The 14317-nt window shown below is 45.4% G+C and overlaps 2 long non-coding RNA genes across 3 annotated transcripts in view; one reads left to right on the top strand and one right to left on the bottom strand.

Moving 5' to 3' along the window:
- Positions 1 to 934: 934 nt before the first annotated feature.
- Positions 935 to 13904, bottom strand: LOC123606678. Of its 2 annotated transcripts, none has more exons than XR_006716430.1 (3): positions 13758 to 13904; positions 6943 to 7126; positions 935 to 1123 (listed from the first exon to the last, which is right to left on the bottom strand). It is a non-coding gene; the product is annotated as an uncharacterized LOC123606678 (long non-coding RNA). The 2 variants fall into 2 exon arrangements; XR_006716434.1 differs by having other exon boundaries at positions 7007 to 7126; positions 13758 to 13898.
- LOC123606683 overlaps positions 1216 to 14317 on the top strand; it is a 55669-nt gene continuing 42567 nt past the window's right edge. Inside the window, exons 1-2 of the long non-coding RNA XR_006716447.1 lie at positions 1216 to 2624; positions 10837 to 10942. This is a non-coding gene — a long non-coding RNA (uncharacterized LOC123606683). The remainder of the gene's footprint in view (positions 2625 to 10836; positions 10943 to 14317) is intronic.

The following is a 14317-nucleotide window of genomic DNA, read 5'->3' as shown; positions in this document are numbered from 1 at the left end:
CCTAAACATTTCACTTTGGAGTGCTTGGGTTTAATCAGAGAAGCCGGGAAACGTTCTGGGGATGTCATCTCACAGACTGCCCAGAGAAGACAGATTCAGCAGATTCGGGAGCAGAACCCCCAGAACCCCCTCTAGGGGCTGTGAGGAGCTATCAGTCTGGGCCTGGGTGTAATGCCCTCCCTCTCAGGAGGAAGGATGCCAGGGGGAGCTGCTGCCTAACACATATTGTGTTCGACCCGGAAATAATCCTTTCAGTGTGAGTATGCAAATGATGGCCTTCCTCTATCAGTTTGAAAATGAAAATCAGGTTTACCCAGTTTGTTTCAGATGAGAACTCCTTACCCTTAGGGTTTGTTTTTACACTACTTTTCACAGACCTGGCACACAGCAGTCACATAATAAAAACTCACTGACCTACTATCTAAAGGACAGTTAAGTACCCATAGACTAAACATGGGAAAATAATTTGGAAATGACTGAAACTCCATTGATTCAACCCTTAGGGATTAAAGGGTTAGTTTTACATTCGACCCAAGGATTTTAAACCCTTAGCTCCACCACCTGTGCCCTGTTAAAATCTTATATAGCCTTTCAGATACCCTAGAAAGTGGGCCAACAAAGCATGGAGACATAGTATCACAGAAGTAAAGATGGAGAAAATTTCAAGGGAGAGGAAGTAGCCAGAGGCTCAAACACTGCTGAGAGGTTTCAGAAGCTAAGGGCTGAGGGGCAGAATTTGATTCGGTAAAAGGGAAGTTGCTCACTTTATGATTTCCCACCTGCCTCAATTCCCTCATGTTGTGAAATGAGGAAAGAGAATCTTGTTCTACGAGCCGGACAGGAGCATTCCTTGTGATGGTGCAAAGATTGTGCTTTGAAAGAGTATTGGTTAAAAGTGCGTTTCGCTGCATGTAAGAGAAATCAAAACACAAAGTCTTAACCAAGTGGATTTTATTTTGCTTAGTTAAGGAGAAGTTTTGAGACAAGCCATGAAGAGCTGTTATAAATGTTGAAGGTAGGCATCAAGGACCTCCGGACCTTTGGCTGTTTATTCCACCATTCATCGTGTGTGGGTTTCATCCTCATGGTTGCAGAGTGGCTGCCCAGCCTCCAGCCATCATTCCTACCAAGAAGAAGAGAAAAAGACATGCAAAATTCCCATATTATCCGAGTCTATTTTCATCAGAAGCCCCCATCCTGTAGACTTTGCTTACAGGTCATTAGGCCAAATTGGGTGACACGGCTGCTCCAATGTGTGGAGGAGTCTGGGGATGTGAGTATTTTCACCTGAGCACATTGCCAGTCATTTCTTCTGGCAAGGGAGCAGAGAACCTATACTGGGGAAGCAACCAGCAGTATCTTCTGTGGGGTGATTATGTGAGAAAGGTTAGGCTTGAACATAGAATGCAGCCTTCTTAGACTTATTACTTTTCTTTGTGAGAGACAAAAATATTAAAGCAATCCATTTGATTCTAATTCTAACAGGAAGTAAAGAATAAATCACCATCAGCCCCGGGCTAGTTTTCCTCATAAGATGGGGGGCACTTAGAGGGATCCACGTCCTCTAAACCTCTGTGTTCCAGCCCTTTTGGTCTTACCGACAGGGCCTCCTATTTTTTAAAATTAAATTCCACCTTGCAAAAGTAGTTGGAAAAATCCAAGCACCGCAAGTTGCTAGGAGACCCGAGGGGCTTTATTGGGTGAGCGGTCTGGGGCCTGCGTGGCTGAATTTCTCTCTCCTGATGACAGACATGCCTGAAACGTGTTTAATCTCCAAAGCTGTGTGGAGGTGGGCAGAGTTTCAGCTCTGAGCAGAGGGCGATCCCCCCATCACAGGCTGTGGCAAGTTCTCCTGAAGAGAAGCCACAGGCTGCCAAAGTACAGAAAAGGGTTTGGGACCTTCCTTCCATCAGGCGGCGACCCTGCTAGAGCAGTCCCATCTTAAAGAACCCTCTGCCTTCACCCTGTTAAGGCTTGCTCCCCCGGGTTGCTGTTCTCAGACCAGCGAACTCCTGGGGGAAAGGGTCTGTGCGATGCAGCCTGTGGTCTCCGAGACGAGCCGTGGATGCCAGGATGGATCTGCTTTTCCTCCCAGCCCCCGCCCCCCCCCCCCCCCCCGCCATCTTTCTGCCCTGTCTCCCTGCCCTTCCCCCCTCATTGCTGGAATGATATCTTTGTTAGCTAAATTGAGCACGTGCCAGATGCCCTTCATCTAAATGAGCAAGTGCTTTCTGGGACGCGGCCTGATGAAAGCATAGCCGAGCAGAGCTCCGTGAGCGCGCCAAACCCGGGCTGCCGGAAAGGAAAACCGTGTTATTTTAAGAGGACTGCGTGTGCCGGCTCATGGTCAGACACCAGGAAGAGGCAGAGTCGCGTAGCAGGATCTTCATTCCTGTGCAGCCCTCCCGGCCCGGCACCCTCCGGCTGCAGATGAGAGATGGCTCTGGGGAAATTCCATTCTGTAATTCATTTAAGCAGGATAAACAGAGCTCCCGCTCTGGAAGATTCGGCCCAGAGCACAAGGCGCTTGGCGTCTGCATGGGGTCTCGGATGTCCACGGGCACACAGGAGTCAGGCGACCTGAGATGCAGCCGGCCCTGACACCAAAAAGCCATCGGACCTGAGTAAGTGACTTCATCTTGGTCTGTCATCTGTGAAGTGATTCGAGCTGTGTAGAGCCCTGAGGGCTGCAAAGGCTTTTAGAGTTTCCAGACATTTGATTTAAATTTCATTAAAGTGTTTTTCCAACTGTATATAAAAAAACAGACAATCAAATATGACATGTGCCAAATTTTAACCCGCTAAAGACTGCCGACGTGTTCATTATGAGGCCATATAAACACCTCTTTGCGGGGAAACCTTGTAATAAAGCTGTCTTGCCATCTGTCTAATCGAACAGTACCCCGAGGTTGCAAAGAAAGTTATCTTTAAAAAAAAAAAAAAACCACACCCAATTGTTACCATGTGCAACTACTTATCTGAGTGCACATTTTTTCTTCTCAATATTGTGCAATCAACTAGTCCAGAGAGAGACTAGGTGCAGAGGCAGACCTGACTGATCCTATCCACCTAAGTTCAGTTTGGGGGGGGGGGTTTAAAATAGCCTTATTATACTCACGGGATAGCCTATAATTTAAGTTCTTTTTAACTTCAAAATGCATTCACAGGAATAAAACACTGCTCTTATTTTCTGTGGAGGTGTCCTAAACAGTTTGAAAATTGTTAGAGCAGAGACTCCGGAAGGCGCCTATTGCTTTCTGAGTTTTGGTGGCTGTGTGCGCAGCTGCGGGTCAGGCAGTCACCAAGACAGGATTCCTCAGGCCATGGGCAGCAGTGGGCAGAAGAGGTTGGGGGGCTGGTGGTTAATGAAACTTTGCACGTATCCAGTGTTCACTGGCAGAGCCCAGCCTTGGAAGAGGGTGCTGGTCATTTCTAGATTGCTGGAGATTCAGGAACCTACAAATGGGTACAGGCAAAGGTGAAGCTGTGGCCTAGACAGGCAGTGAGTGCATCAGACTGGTTGCTGCAAAGTGGTTATGGGGCTGGAGGTGCCGTGGGGGGAAAGAACAGAAACTTGGGGACTTTTAAGAGAAAGCTCCCAGTGGGTAAAGCTTGGTCCTTAGTCCTCGCTGCTGATTTTGAGTAATTATCTGTGTAGGACTTCAGGCAGACTTGCTGTCTCTTTGGCCAGGAGAACCTTGTTACCTGGGTGTTTGATTCCCTCTCCGTCGGGAACTACAAAGAGCACAAATAATCCCCCGCCACTGCCCCTTCTTTCATTCAGCTAGCAGTTGAGACAGTGGTTCTCACAGTGTAGGAATCCCCTGGAGAGTTGGTCAACCTCCAGATTTCTGGCCCCTCCCCCACTCAGGGATTCTGATTTAGTAGGTTTAGTAAGAGACCTGAGAATGTTCATTTCTTGCAAGCTCTCAAGTAAGCCTAATGCAGCTGATCCCTGAACCGCACCAAGTAGCACTGATTTCAATAGTGATGGGACACTCACTACATTCAGCATGATGCAGGGGGCCACAGAAGACAAAACAGGAAATCCTCAGTTGAATAAAGGGAACTGGAAGCCCTCTTTCATCATCGTGATCAATCGGAGATTTAAAGAGAAATCTTCAGTTGGGATCCACAGAGGATAGAGGGGAGAAATCGCAGGGACCTGGAGAAATAAGACAGGGTCCTGGCCTTTGACCTATAGTCCATATAGTTGTCTACCCCAGGGAACAAAATGAAGATGAAAAGCAAATTCAGGTCAAGAGCACACTCTTGCAAAATGAACACGAAAAGTGAGGGAGAAAGCAAAAGTGCTTCGAGAGCATTCTCCAAGTTGGGGCTAACAGGCCATGGTTATCTGAGCAGCGTGATGAGGCACTTTCTTGAAAGCTCTGTTGGGAGGAGGGGCGTTCATGTGATGCCAAGAACAAATCTTACCCCATGGCTGCAAAGAGAGCCAGAATCTGTCTATTCGCAGACCACTGACTCCCTCCATTTTCTTTACACTTCTCGTATTATTCCCACAAGGAATACCTTTCTTTGGCCAAAGAGTTGCCATGATATCTGCCTGTCCCCCTCATTGGTTTAAATGGTATGCTTAACAGGATCTCACATGCAGCTGCTGTTCTTTGATATAGCAGCTGAGAAAGAAAGGGCTCAGGACAGATCTTTTGCCAACATGGTGGTGAGTGTGGCTCTGTTATTTTCAAATTTGCTGCTAAAATGCCATACCCAACCTTTTGAAAGAGACAAACAGATGGCCTGTAGTTCAGGATGCTGTGTGTTGTGGCTACAGTTGGGGAAATCATATGACTCATTTGTATAAACTTAATAAACTATTTTTTTCAATCATAATGTAGCCATAAGCATTAATTACAGCGTAGAAGTATATGTATTTGGACCTATAAAATCCTCCTAACCAGCCAAAGCAAAAGGAAAAACTATGGAGCATTTGGAACTTTAAAAATGAATTTTTGAAATGACCCTATTGGAATTGAACATTTTTGCTTCAGCAGAGTTGGACTCCAAAAAGGAAAACAAAGACTAAGACATAAACCAAATTGCTTTTAAGAATTATCCTGTGGCAAGGTTATTTATTTTACTTGGAAAAACCAACATAGAATGTGTTTGCGCTGAGTGATCCATATTTACATGTGGTGGAGATAGTACTCAACTTAGTACAAAAGCTCATTTGAAGCCAGCGTTAGGAACTAAGAATACATTTTCTCATAGAAAAAAAAAAATTGTTATACATGGTGGAAAAAATGTGGGATGGGCACACATAAGGCTATACAGCCCATGATTAAGCTAACGAGCAGGTCAAAGGATGCTCACCTGGGTAATGGAGCCCCAACCTTCTGAACAGGAATTATGGGGACAGGAGACTAGGCAGAGAAAAGTGACACTTCCACCTTTGCTGGGTGCCTGAGTGTTGGAAATGGATGTTTCGTTTCCTCAAGAAAATGTGTTTTTAAAAAATGTTTATTTATTTATTTTTGAGAGAGTACAAGCAGGGAAGGGGCAGAGAGAGAGAGAGGGAGATAGAGAGACACAGAATCTGAAGCAGACTCCAGGTTCTGAGCTGTCAGTGCAGAGCCCGACGCAGGGCTCAAACCCACGAAGTGTGAGATCATGACCTGAGCTAAAGTTTGACGCTTAACTGACTAAGCCACCCAGGCACCCCTCAAATAAATGCATTTTTTATTGAGTATCCTATGTGCCAGACATCATGCTGGGGTGAAGGGTTGTCATGGGCAAGACTGAAAGATCCCTGCCCTTGGGGAGCAAATATTTTAATGGGGAAGATGGATGATTTAATAAAGAATTATAAGTGGGAGCTTCTGAAACCATAGGAGCCCCTGACTCAGACTTGAGGTATGAAGGAAGGCTTCCCAGAAGAGGTGACATCTAACGTGAGACCTAAAGGGTGAATAATGGTTAGCTAAGTGAGGGGGATCAGAAGGTCAAGGGGGAAAGAAGCCCTCTCCAATCAGAGGCATCTGTGTAGACAGAGTCCACAGTATGTGAGACAGCAGGCTGATGGGGGTAGGGGGAGAATGTGATGGCTTCCATTTTGGAAATGTTGACTGACAGATCTGTGAGATGTAGGTTGTTGTGTAGAGAGTTGGGTAGGGATATGCAGCTCAGGAGGGCGGTCTGGGCTTAGAGTACAGACATAGGAGGCATCTGCATGAGGCTAGTGAGAAGGGAGCCAGTCACCCAAGGAGAGTAGGACCAAAGAAGCCAAGAAAAAAGATCCAAGAAAGCAGAAAGAGCCTCACTAGGGTCAAGGGCTTTAGAAAGGTCAAATAAGCCAATAACCAATGTTTCCATTGCATTTTGTCACAATGTCACTCGAGCTAGACTGAGGTTGCTCGGAAGGCAGTGGAGGTGGGATCCAGCAGGCAGAAGACTTGGCACCAGATGGAAGGGCAGTGGGAGACGAGGGTAGACTGGGTGGGCAGGGTTCAGGCGGCTGCAGGGGCAGGGGCAGCGTGTAGTGCGGGAATAGTAGTGAACAGCTGAAAGAAAGCTAAGTGGAAGGAGGAAGGTGGTCTCGAGGTTTGAGGCGAGGGGGGAGTTGCTCCTTAGTTCCCTAAGCCTGCCTCTTTCTTCACCCCCAGAATGCCCACCTGCTTCCTTAATCTTCAAGCTGCGTCCTTCTAGCCCTCCCTGCCACTTTGCTCCCTTTACAGATCATCACAATTCTCACTCCTCAATCTAGCTGTTTAGGTATTAGACACCTGATTGAACAAATTTGTGCTCAGGTCAGAATGGCAGATGGCTCGTAACCCTATTTGAGGCATTTGCATTTCTGTGGAAAGGATCTTGGTCACCTAACTAAACCTCTGCTTCAAGGGTCTTCAAATAGAGGAACAAATGCAGCACACAGTTTTAGGCAGCGGGCCAGGATAACTATCTGGAGGCTGCCTCCAAGGGTACCTTTTACCCATAAAGCGATCCAAAGGACACATGCCAAGGAAACAGAAACGTCTGCAGAGAAGACCTTGTGCAGCCAGCTTCCTGATGTGGATGGAACAAGATGCCTGGAGCAAATTTCTGGATGCTCTCCCAGCTCTCCCTCTTCCAGGCGTGAGAATGTCCCAGAATCTGGAGATCACGGCTCCTGAAACAACCGATACAATGAAAGCCAGCAACCTAGCACATCAGCTTCCACTGAGTTAGGCTCACATTGGGTAGCACACAAAAGGTATAAAGCAATGTACCGTGACAGTTGGAATTGACCTTGTAGACAGTGTCCACTGATGACAAAGTAATAATTTGCCATAAGTCAGCACTAAAGAGCCCTTTATTTTGTCATCCGTTACTGCAGCCTGGGGCATTGGAACTGTGCAAATATGTTTAGGACGGAGAAGTCTTTATTCCTCCCTGTGAGCTGTATACAAAATGTGTGGGAGTGTGTGTGTGCTCCCTGATCCTTTGGGCCCCAGGGATATACTAGCACAAAGAGAAACTCCACTTTTAATAACCCTGAAGTCTGTCAGCTTATGTCTTCAGATATGGAGTTCAAGATCTTTGTATCTTGAATCAGAAGCAATTTTTTAAACATATTTTATTTATTATTATTATTATTTTTTTTTTTACATTAAAGAGAAACATGCTCGTTGGAAGGAGCTTGGAAATCACAAAAGGCCCCCAAACAAAATGAAAGTTATCTCTGATTCCAGTTCCCAGGGCTAGTCACTGGAGTGTATTTTGATCCATTTCATTTAAGTCTTTTGCATTTCTCTTTCTGGGTCTCTGGCTCTCTCTGGTGTGCCCTCTCTCTCTCTCTCTCTCTCTCTCTCTTTCTCTCCCTTTCATTAGGGATAGTATCTCTATATAATTGTGTATCCTGCCATTTTAACTTAACTAAATCAGGAAATGTAAAAGCAGTAACAGACCTTTATATTTCCACATTTTCTCCTTTATTTCTGTCTATATCTTTCCCTCTCCCTTTGCCAGTATGTCTTTATTTTGGAGTATTTCCATTTTTTTCAAAGTTCAATTCAAAATGTAAAACAGTTTATGCTTTCTGAGTTTTATTTCCTCCTTACACTTGTTAAAATAGACCAGTAAAAAGAAAAGTTTTCCAGATTATGATAGATCCCCCTCCAACTATATAACTGGTTCAATTTAGAGTCTTAGGATAATGATCTGCCACCATATGTGGGTTATAACTTGAGGTTTGCATAAAAATATGTCTTGGATTAAGTGACTATGCCACAGTGCCGGGGAACTGGCTTGTTTCTAGGAAGTTCAATATGCCTGACTTTTGCTTGATGCAGTCGCTAGAGCTTTCTGATGAAGGCAAATAAAACAATCAATTAGGGCTGTGACTTCAGGTGTGGTCTCTTCCCAATCGAGGTGTGCTCTGTGTTCAAAAAGCTTTTCTACAAAGGAGGCATAATGCCTCGGAAAGCAATTATCTTATTAAAGCCTACACTTGTCTGGGGAGCTGAGGTCAGCCACAAAGCCATTGGAAAAAAGAAGTTGTCTGCCATAGAAAGCAGTTTCTTTGCGGGGGGGGGGGGGGGGGGGGGGGAGGGAGGGTCGGTATGAACAACTGTGCTTTTGAATTGAGTGACCATCCGAGACCACGAGCCCATGTAGATTAAACACAGAGCAAACCTTGGACGTGACCGCCCCCTTTCCCTTCAAATCACTCCCATTTCAAAACAAAAACAAAAACAGAAATACTTTAAACTTAGCTTTCCTGAGCCAGTGCCCTCCCCCCAAACTGTCTGTTACTGCTTCTGCTTGGATTATTTTCATTTGGGTTGTGTTTTTCTGACCGAAGGCCAGGCCCTTGTCTTTGTGTATTTGTAAAGTGCCATGTCTACTTACTAGTCTTTAGAAATTACAGACAAAACCAAAACCAGGAATGCAAGAGACACTGGCAGCTTTTCTGAACTGATACTCTGCCCGAGAACCAGAATGGAGTACTTTCATAAGGCAATATTGAAACATTCTCATTTCAAGAAACTAAATTAAATCTACATTTGCTGAAAATGAAACCATTGGCAAAGTGTCTGCCCCCGCCCCACCACCACACACACATGGTTCATTGTGATGCCATGTTAACGAGCTGTTGTTTTTCGATCAGTATAAAAGGGAGCACATCCTTTCTGGCGAGTGAGGCTCATGACAATTTCATGACAATGTTGGTTGAGTTTAGACTTCACGCCACCCTCTGTCCTTTTTGGTGCCAACTTCCTGGAGATCCAGAAGTTTGTTGGGCATGATGGTTTTCATCTTATGAGATGTATCTGGCTGTGTTCAAGTTGCAGAATTTAGGAGCCATAGGAAAGAGAACCCATCATTGGAGAGACACAGAAATGTGAATATTTGGGTTCAGTTGATAGGTGCCGTGAGGCCAGGTCAGCAGAGCGGAAACAACATGGAGGCAAAGTGGACAAAGCAGGATTCCTTCCTTCGTTCCTTCGTTCCTTCGTTCCTTCCTTCCCCCCTTCCTCCTTCCTTCCTTCCTTCCTTCCCTCCTTCCTTCCTTTTATCCTTCCTTCCTTCCTTTTCCCCCTTCCTTTGTTCTTTTCTTTCTTCTTCTTTCCGTCCCTCCCTTCCCCTTCCCTTGATGGAATTGGGTATAAAACATGGGGTCTATAAAATCTTTCTTTCTTAGAAATTTACTTCCTAGTTCTGTAGAAACAGTTGCATTAGATATTGTCTATGATTTAATAATATGCTTGTGAACTCAAAGATCTAAGCGCTGTATAAAATCAGCCAATTATGCTAAACTAGTATGTCTGCTGCCTGTATTGTGCTTGTCATTAGCCTGCAAAGAAAGGCCTTTAAAATTGATACTTTAGAAAGCATTTGAGTGCATTTGTTTGGTATTGTTTTCTTTTTCAATAAAGTTTAATTAGTACAAAAAATATCTTTCCTTCCCTTCCTTCTTTTTCTCTCTCTCTCACTTCTTTCAACTGAATTTTGTAACAAATCGACTTCCTCACTTTGACAATAGACGTGGCTTCAAAAAGGCAGAAATAACTTGAAAATAACGTTTGAGATCTCCATGTCATGAACTTTCTTGCTCGACCAAGTTTGTAAAGCAATTCATATATCCGACGTGGGTTGAACGACGGAATAGACCTTGAAGGGATTTGTGCCCAAACGTCCCCTCTTCCAGAGCACAGTGATGACCCCAAAGTCCACAGGGAAGCAGACCAGCCTAGCAAAACTCCTTGCAAGCTGGACTGTCCTAAAATGAGCTGGCAGCTTTGGGGCAGCCTATGTTACTAGAGTGCTCGACCAGGCCCAGTTAAGGCACAAGGAGGCCAGGAAACTTAGTTGGAAGAAGTGTATTGAATTTAATGACCCAGGCAGGAACAGAGGTCACTGCAACAGAACTCTGAAACAAAATCATCCCACATGGAACACTGCTGTCTCTTTCTCTTTGAAAAAGCCCAGGAAAGTCACAGGCAGAGCCAGAATATAAACTTGGAAATTTTACTTTTCATCTTAGGGATCGATAACTGAAATATTTAACAACATGCCCACCTCACAAAAATCAGGTTGGAAACTTAACGGTTAAGCTTTCATCACAGATTATGTTCCAAATGTGCACTGTTGAGGAAAAGCAGTTAAAATATACGTTTTCAAACAATTGTGACTACTACAAGAGGGTTTTTTATGAGAACATTGTTTAATATAGTCACATTTCATTTCTAAAAATAGACAAATAACAAAATGACTCACAGATGTTGATTTATGAGAAAAATAGTGAACTGTATAAACTGTAATGTATATGAAGGAAGGGTAGGGGCCCTCATTAAAAGCCCCTCCATAAAAAGTGCCTCCTGCTCTCTGACTTCCCAGGAAATTCCTAGTCCTGGCTGGACCCCCGCACGTGACGGACACCGGGACAGCAATTGATGATGACACCCGCGTCCAGCCTAATGCTCTCTGACAGGAGGGAGCACAGGTAAGGGCAGATTTTCTGAGCTGGCAATTCTCACTAGGTGGTCTACATCAGAATCACCTGGAATGCGGCTTAAATGCAGATTCCCAGGCCTCGCCCCTAGAAACTCAGATTCCCTTTGGAGCCCAAAAGTCTGCCTGTTGAACTTGCACTCCAAGGCCTTCTGCTGCAGGAGGAACATGAACCACACTTTGAGAAACGCTCCCAGGGAAGCCATTTGCCCACTATCAGAATTGTGCCCGCAGTTTGGGGTTCATCCGGCCTTTCCAGTGGTTTCTTCTGTTAACAGCTGAGGGAGTCTTTAATACACACGCTTTGGGGAGCCTCAGAGTCATTAGAGATGACCAAGCCCACATTATGCGTTGAGTCTGTAAACTGTTTACAATTAACTTAGGCGTTATTATCTAGATCAGACTGCCATTAATAGAGTGTGTGGTTCTGGAAACACACCTAATCCCTGCTGAGCTATATTGTAATTACTGTCAACATCTTCAAGTCCCCTCCTGACTCAGCCCCACCCTAGTGTTTGTCCCTGGGAGATTGAACTTCCTGCCCCATTGCAGGAGGCTTTGCCCCTGTGTGGGTGGAAGTGGTGGGTGCTATTGTGAGCAGAAGCTTTACAAGCCACCGTGTGGTTCTGCCCTCTCTCTTCCCTCCGCCAGTCCCACCCAGGAAGTGCTCCTTTAGTCTGCACCCTCGGGGAAAGACAGACGGCGGAACCTGCAGGTTCCAGGAGTGAGAAATAAACCCAACCTGCTTTACCTCCTGGAGCTCGAGGAGGTGTTTCGTACCACAGTGTAACTGGGTGAAACCGGCCACTAATATGTCATATGGCTGCTCATTAGCGCTGGTGAAATACTAAGCCGGGTGTGGCTAAGGGAAAGGTCTTGGTCCTCAGTGGGTCTGGGATTTTCTTTTGTCATCCGAATTCTTTGTGTTCCGCACCAGCATGTGTGTTTCCTTTTAATGGCACATTTCGTATTAACTGCGGAAAATTAGGAGTCATCTTGTAACGCTCAAAGTTCAGGGTTGAAATACCAGAACTTCATCAGCTATATCTCTGTAAGTTAATCCCTAATTGCCAAGAACCTAGGAAGTTTCCTCTACTTCCGATATACTTTGTGGAGGGGCCTGGCACCAAATACCAATGAGCAGGGCCACTTGCTATATGTGGGGTTTTGCAGCTTCTTGTCTCACCTTCCGCGCCGAACGTGCTGTGTCTGTCTTAGTGTCTCCATGGAGCTGTGGCCATGAGAAATGGTGTTTACTTGCCTCCGCTTTGTGGTGAGAGGGAAAAAATAATTCCACTTGAGACTATGCTTTGAGAGCTTCAGTATGGGCTTCACAGTATGTTCTGTATAACGTTATCAAATATCTCTGTGAAAACTGGTGTTTTATTGCTTAACCATTTCACGTCTCACCGTGTTAAGCCAGTGTCCTTGTGTTATTGTCAGAACACGCCTATGAGTTCCGAAGGGTGGGAGAGAAAGGAGTGCGCTGTGCTAGCTCACTGAGAAATTTCCAGAGGCCACAACCCATCTTAACTCTAGGGCTTCTGGTACTGAGGGACCAACTTTTTCCGCTAATCACACCTATATTTTGCCAGGTCCGCTTCCAGATTTCCTACATTGTGTTGGGCTCACGCCCTGGGGCTAGTTTAAGCATAGACAAAGGAATTTATTCAAAGCTAGTGGCTTGTATCTTGGCCTTAGAATGGCCTCGTAGCAGGAATTAGGGAATTGTTGGGAGCCAGCCCAAAGCCTCACCCTCCAGACGTCTCTCCAAGTGTCCGTCATCTCCACCTTCCCCTGCCCTTCAGCCCCTACGATGCCTACAGCTCCAGAATCCACAGGTTACATACAGTTCCAGCCTCAAGCACAGGAGGGACCGTTCCATTTAGTCTCAATTCTCATGCTCATCAATTAGGCAAATATTTATTGAACACTAACTATGTTCTAGTCACTGTTGTAGGTGCTTGGGATATGTGAGGGAATGAAGAGGATCCCTGTCGGGTGGGAGATGGAAGCCAGAATCATGTTCCATAAATATGGTTGTCAAAGGCCCAACTCCATAGATCTCAGTAAGAAGAGGTCATTGTCAGCTGGGCAGACACCCCAGAAGGTGACACTGGCACAACCAAAAAGACAACGCCAAATGGGAAGGTTGTACCTTTTTAGTTCACCCACGAGGACGTGATCTCATACAACGTTTTTCGTTCGCGCTCTAGCAGTGCGTTATAAGCCTTATGCTATCACTCCTTGTTGGTTCTCTTTACTCAAAGCCGGGTTGGTGATTCATGCTATTAACTTCATTTCGGAGAAAAGCAAAAAACAAACAAAACGAACGGGGTCAATACAAGAAAGGAGTTAGATGAAGTCCGTGTTGGTTGGGCACCACTCCTAAGAATTCTCTGGAAGCCGATGGATTCCTGAAACATGGTCCAGTGACCACCAGAGTTCACTTCTGGAATGAATGAATAGTTTTCTTGCAGTGTCTCTCAAAGCTGTCCCAAAGCTACGCTATTTTTCTAACACATTCTATGCAGCTTTGTTTGCATTTTTGTGAACTAGATGGTGCCGTGGGCCACGGTTCTCACCCTTACTTCTTCTGCTCCTTGTGGCCGTGCAGCAGACCTCCAGTTGGAGGTGTACAAAGCTATGGCATGAAGAGTTATTTTGTAACTGAAAATGTGTATTTGGTTTTGAGGGAAAACAACCAGACCCAGAACCTGAAGGGAGCTGTTTCAGCCGGACTGTGGGGACAGTGCAGCCAAGAGGCCAAGGAGAAGCAGGAGTGAGACTAGAAATGAGGGATTTACCTGACACTGCCACCGAAGTTGCCGAGAAAATCCTGGAGACTCGTTTCACTGGAACATGCGGTGACTTCATCCCCTAACGGGTAGTTCCATTTAGAGAAAGAAGAAAACGGTTGCGAGCGGCAAATTAGTCCAGTAAAAAGTGAGGATTTGCTGACCCCTGTCCCCATAGACAAACATTAACCCAGCAACACCCAAAGTGCATGTGAGTCTCAGAGGTTCCTTCACAGAACGTCACATGAATGATTTCTGGGGAAGGGAGGAGGAAATTCCGGCAACGAAGATGACCCAGGCAAAGACCTAGAGGCGAGAAGTCACACACACAAACACAGTTGGAGGGGCTGTGCGTTATTTCCGGCTCATGTTGTAAGGTAGGGAATCCGAGGAACGAGGCTGGTAGAGGTGGACAGTGTTGTTTTTGTAGAGATTTGATTGTATTCTGTAGCTATAGGAAACCCTCGAATGGCCTGATTTGGATTTTGGCCGTTGTTGGGAGACAGTGTGAGTTTCTCACTTTTGTTGCGTGTATTGCAAATGAAGTACTAACTGCCCTTTTGTTCTTT

This window comes from Leopardus geoffroyi, chromosome A1, assembly GCF_018350155.1.
Source record: "Leopardus geoffroyi isolate Oge1 chromosome A1, O.geoffroyi_Oge1_pat1.0, whole genome shotgun sequence".
NCBI classification, from domain to species: Eukaryota; Metazoa; Chordata; class Mammalia; order Carnivora; family Felidae; genus Leopardus; species Leopardus geoffroyi.
Note: the sequence above shows the minus strand (reverse complement) of the source record. Positions and strands in the feature narration are given on the sequence as shown.